Source organism: Ruditapes philippinarum, unplaced genomic scaffold (assembly GCF_026571515.1).
Source record: "Ruditapes philippinarum isolate M1 unplaced genomic scaffold, ASM2657151v2 ctg3362_1_1_1_1, whole genome shotgun sequence".
Lineage (NCBI taxonomy): Eukaryota > Metazoa > Mollusca > Bivalvia > Venerida > Veneridae > Ruditapes > Ruditapes philippinarum.
The window spans coordinates 67,725-74,432 of NW_026852484.1; positions in this window are offsets into that span (position 1 = coordinate 67,725).

Here is a 6,708-nt window from a genome sequence, read left to right on the forward strand (position 1 = left end):
AGTTAGGAAACATACATCAATTTTGAGTGCATTTTTGTAGAATAATGCACGGTTCAAAATCAAATGCACAGAAATATAATCACGATGGCAGTTAGGCCTGAGTCATTAATTACAAAGCATGTGAACGATAAACCGTGCATTATTATTAAATGCAAGAAAAACATGATATCTATTTCCATTCTAACATGAACATTAAAAACAACTGATAAAAATGTGTTGAACAACATTGAGCGTATAAGTAGTTTTCATGACGTCATTTTGGTTAATTGGTAGGCATTCGTTGTTTATGGTGTGCATATTTGTAATAATGAACTTGATTGCCCTATCTGCAGCTATTTGATGGGGGAATAGTGTGAAGTGTGTTAGAATATTATTTATATTTTAGTCCTCGTCCTATTTATGTATCAGCGACAGTTACCATGGTCTAACCCGAGCTAGGTACATGCAGATAAAATGTAGAATTAAATATAGACTTATCTCGCCACGCTACTAGATTATTTAGATTATCGGTTCAATTTCTTCATGACTTTTATATCCGTTTTGAACATTGGAAATCTTCCATTTTAATTTCTATGGACCTTGCGTTTTTAAGAATTCTCCTTCGAAACGCTTTTTAGTGGTTTTCTGATTAAAACATTTAAAAAATTGTACTGAATTTTAACAACGTCTACAGTAGAATGTCAATAAAATGCTGTTATATGAACGCCTCAAGACAAATGATAATATCTTAAAGGCTAAAAAAGGCATATACTGTTCCGTTAATATAGTGGAAAATGTATTTCCGATAAAAATCTAATACTTTGCTCAAAACGAAAACAAAATGATATATATTATTTAAATCTCTCAAGAATTAATATAACAGCTTTTTCGTTAAAACTCTAAATGTTTCAACAAGAAAGCCGCTAAAAGACATTTGATAGAACATCATCGAAGGAGAATATATACATGTATTTAACTCAGTTAAGGTCTGTCTAAAATTCAAGAACCGGACAAGGACGAGGAGGATTGGCTAATTCAATATGACAATAAACATCGCCAAGGCAGGGTAGCACTCAATCCAAATGTGAACTTCATTATGACTCACTTTTTCCACTAAATTTCCAAATTTTGGTACCAAATATTAGACAATTGATTACACGTAAAGAAAATAATCTGTCAGTCCAATGATTTCTAATGATAAGTAGATATGTTATGATATGGTTGTTAACTTAGACAGCAATTCCGAGCAGTTACCTACTATTTGTTTAGTTTCTTAGGTAGGTAAGACCGAAATACCGCATACTTCTATGTATTCTGACTATTGATATCAAGGTCCTTATCAAAAGACTGGCGATAAGGACGAAAAGTGATTGCATATAGCGGGGACTATATAGTATTAGCCTTAACCTGAATTAAATGCTATGTGTACGAGTTTTATGGAATTCTGTTTTTAATATAACATGCTATAAAATAAAAATTACTTTAGTCAATATGTTTGCTTTTGCTTAAGAAATGAAACGTTTGAAATTTACAAATTTTGTCTTGATTTGCAGGTGCAAGAGTTATAAAATGACTAGTTGAAGCATATAGAATTAATCTAATTTTAACAAAAATTGTATGTCAAATTTAATATACTTGAAGGCTCGTCATGTCTCAGAAATACTAGCTACCTATTTTAACTCAAAATGTTTTTAATGCTTAATTTATTGTTACAGTATTCAAAGTAATACTCATTTGACATATACATGGACTATCTTTTGCAACTATAGGCATGTTGGCAATCGATATTATCATAGTGAATAAGTACTTTGTATGGAAGTCAAAATACTCCTTTTTACATTATGCTACCTTTACGACACAATACTTCATGTTCTGGGCTACTTCCTTCGGTTGTTAAACATCTAACTTTCTCTGAATTTATTGTTCTGTAAAGAACGAAAAAATAATTTCTAAATTTTTAGTTTATCTACTTGTTCATCAGCTTGTTACATGACGGTATAAATGTACATGTATCATGTGATTTATACCCCGGCCAGATTAGATATATTTTAACATACTTTAGAATCATTTTTCAAAAATCATAGGATCACGTATAAATTTGATTACAGTAACTGTAATAAATTTAAAATGAATAAAGGAATAAACAGGACAGGCTTCTTGATTATTATTTAACGTTAAGGTATGTTTTTACTCTAAATAAACAACAACTTGATAATTTAAAAAAAAAAACATCTTCTCTATATTTTGATAAAAAATATTTCTAGTAGCCAGCTACTCTAAGGTTATATCGAGTTATGAAATATGAAATTATAATCGAAAACAAATATATCATCCGACACGTCTAGGTTGGCTTTTTAACCCAGAGCTGTTAAGTTATTATTAATTAAGATAAAAAAAACCATATGATTTTGTCATTTTGTTGGTTGTGACAAATGCTTCAGAAGAATCACCCTTCATCTAATTTTTTTAAACAATATCTTGACATAATTAGATAGATTATATATATATTATTTGGCAATGCATGAGAGACCCTATATATCATAATTTATTGTCTTAAAACCATGAAACTAAACTCTAAAAATACATACTAAAATCAAGTCAAATTTTTGTCATATCTCTTATATAACTTTATAGATAATTCATATGATATTGTGTTGAAGTTTTATTTTGTCACAGCAATTATTACGTTAATTTTATTACTGTTATTATTATTTACTATTCTTATACAAGTATTCTGTCTTTTTTTCATGTAAACTGGGTTACGCATAGGTGACATGTTTCAATAATCCTTTTTCCTGACAATTTTAATCCGTGAACCTGAAAATTGTAAAATATTGATATACAATATAATCCTGAAGATATTATATAACGGATTTAAAAAGTAAAAGTAAGTATTTATATACTGAACAGTACCAAACGTTTGTTTGTTTGTTTCATTTTACGCCTTTTCTCAACAGTATTTCAGTCATATAGGCGGGTAGTTTCCTAACTATCGTTCCCGGAGAGTTACACCAGTACTAGACTACCTTCCTCCGTGCATTATCGGGACATATCACCAGTCAGTTTTATCTTTGATATGAACTTCAAATCAATGTACATTATGTTTATTTAAACAGATATATGTTATCTAGATACATTAATACATTTAAATGAATTTAAATTTCATTTATCTCCGAAATCTAGGAAAAGTTATTAAGATTTTAGATTATACCTAGTTATTCAGGAACAAATGCGAGAAAGTACTTCCAATGAGTTTATGTGTATCATAATCAGTGCAATATCTATATGTATTCGGATCAATATTTTTGGCCATTTTCGTCAAACTCAGGATAAGGATCTCGAACACAGTAGACCGGATATGGTTTTCGGTCTTTACTTTACTACAAAACCTAAACATGTCAAGAAACAGTACGTTAATCCTGGGATTTGTTGACTTTAAAACTAATCCTGGTTGTCAGACACATTTTCTGGATAGACTTTATTTTTCAGCAGATGTCATCGTTACTTTTCATACAAATAATTCTCCCTCTGCTTATATTTAACAACAAAAGGATATTTAGTTGAAATATTTTCAGTTCATATTAAATATAAGATGAGAATCAAATAATCGTGGAGGTATTCCGATTAATTTTGACTGAACTGAGTTTTCATCGAAATGCGTGCAATCAGATTTTTATTATACCTAATTTGATTTTACTATTTCCGGTACAGTTCAGCCAGATACAGGGCAGATGCTTCCTTTATTTTCGTGATTGCAATGTATAAAAATTACTTATAAATTTAGGTCCAAAAAATCAAAATATCACACAAAAACAAAAATTATGATTTGAAGCTGTTTACTTTGTATAAACAAATTTCAAAGCGACAGTTAGTTTGTGCGTAAGAATACCATTTCATTAATGCCAAGGCTAGATGACAAGTTATTTTTTCAACTAAACAACCAAACTAATCAGAAGAAGCGAGGAAGTGGCTAGTCACTTTCCCATAAAGTATAGGGTCGTAAATTATACAATTTATATTTGATCGGGATTAAGACATTAATTGACGTTTGATCCTTATCAGATTGATATATACTCTGGATAGTTTGCCTTTTTATTTGTCGTGCATTGGTAGGATATAAGTAAACTATACTTCATGTCTTGCTAGGGTCTGATTTATGATTTACCTTAAACTGAAGTAATCAAGTAAATACCAACAAATGTTATTATTTTTCGGCGTTGGCTTTTAATTACTCTTTTTATTGTTTTCATATTTATATTGTATCACTGTTATCAAATATACCTAGTTCAATACCAATAATACTGTGAAATTACTATACTCCCGTCATAACCAAATTACTATTCTCCCGTCATAACCAAATTACTATACTGCCGTCATAACCAAATTACTATACTCCCGTCATAACCAAATTACTATACTCCCGTCATAACTAAATTACTATACTCCCGTCATAACCATTGAATATATTTTTAGCAAATGGCTGATCTGTTATCAGACTTAACCTGAATTAAATGTTATGTGTACGAGGTTAAAGAAATTCTGTTTTTAATATGACATGGTATAAAATAAATATACTTTAATCAATATGTCTGCATTTGCTAAAGAAATAAAACGTATGGAATTTACAAATTCAGTTTTGATTTGCTAGGGCCAAAGTTAATAAATTACTAGTTGAAACTTATAGAATTTACCTAATTTTAACAAAATATTTATTTCAAAAGGGATGTCAAATTTAACAGACATATTCACATACAATTACATACTTGAACTCTCATTATACCTCAGAAATACTAGCTACCTTTTGCAACTCAAAAAAGGTTTTAATGCTAAATTAACAGTTTTCAAAGTAATACTCATTTGACATATTCATGGACTATCTTTTGCAACTATAGCTCTGGCAATCGGTGTAATCAAAGTGAATATTAAATATTGTGTATGGTAGTCAAAATACTCCTTTTATACATTTTGCTACCTGTACGACACAATACTGCACTTTCAGCGCTACTTCATTTAGTTTTTAAATATCTAACATGCTCTAAAATCATCATTATGTAAAGAACAATTAAATGATTTCTAAGGCATAATGTCCTAAACTAAACTAAACTAAATTAGAAATACACCGTTGTAATAGTCAATTATCTAAGGTCATTAACAGGACATATCAGTCAGTTTAATATTTGAAATGAACTTCAAATCAATGTACATTATGTTTTTACTTATATGTTATTTAGATAAATTAACATATTTAAAAGAATCATTTACCGCCGAAATCTAGGAAATTTTATTACGATTTTAGATTATATTTATTAGTGACAAATGCGAGATAGTCCTTCCAATGAGGAATTTGTGTCTTATAATCAATGCAATGTTTTCTGGTCCCATAATTGGCCCTTTTCGTCATTCTCCAGATAAGGACCTCTAAGACAGTGGTTTAAATAATCTGAATTCACAGACCGGATATCGTATTCGGTCTTACCGTCACTACAAAACCTAAACATGTAAAGAAATAGTAAGGAAATGCTTTGATAACTAATCCGGGTTGTCAGACACATTTTTACACCGAACCATTAATGAAATAGACTTTATTTTTCAGCAGATGTCATCGTTATTCTTCATACAAATAATTCTCCCTTGTCTGATCTATATCCCTTTCAAATAGTTTTATTTTAATCTTTTAAAGCAAAGGTAGGAAATAATTATTCTTCATGTCTAGCTAGGGTCAGACTTATGATTTGCTTTAAACTGAGGTAATCAAGTAAAAAATCAAATGTTTTTATTTTACGTCTTTCACATTTTTACCCTCATATCATCCATAAATATTATTCATATTAAATATTTCAATACCAATATAAAACTGTGAAATGGCTTTACCCTAAATATGGATTTTCTAGAGAGTTAAACACACACATAACCTTTCAATAAAAAGGATCATAAATTCTTTTTCTAAGTACCCCTGATAATGTAGTTCAAAACCACCATACTATTTAATAATTGTTTGACTGTCAACTGCCGTCTTGCTATTTCGACTCAAAGAATGGTAGGAACAACTGAACGAAGCAAGTGTGAGATGCCAGAAGGAAGCAATATTCCGCCAAAGAAGCGGAAACAGAAAAAGAAAAGGAATCGAAATTTATTAAAAGCAAGCTTATATGTATGGTCAACTTAATGTGGGTAAAACGGCCTACGGAAAAAATCGTTTTTATTGTCAAGGGAAGCAACTCGAATTATTTTCATGGAATGAATATTAACTTTCACAAAAATTAGTTGATTTGGACTTTTTTGACATTTTGTATAATAATGACATGTTTATAGCAACAGGAACATGATTATCTAAAAATACTTCTTTAAATTTAGGACCTAAGAGAATAAATGTGATTATTTATATAAGAATAATATGCACAACGTAAGAAAGGGACGATATAGTGGCAGAATTTCTGTGTACTATAAACAGTTTTTGAATTTAAGTGAAACAACCATGTGGTATTGTATAAATACATGTGCTTAAATTACACTTTAATTAAGCAGAATATCTTTATATTTGTAATGTATATATACCTTCAAATAGTTCAAAAATGAATACAGGAAATATATATTTTTGAAAGAGCAAAATCTGGTGATTTAAAAGTCAAACAGCCAACCAAATTGATTATGTGTGCTTTAATAGGTTATATGTGACCCACATACCACCGCGTCTTAGTACGGATCAAGTGACAGATTCTTACTGTACGA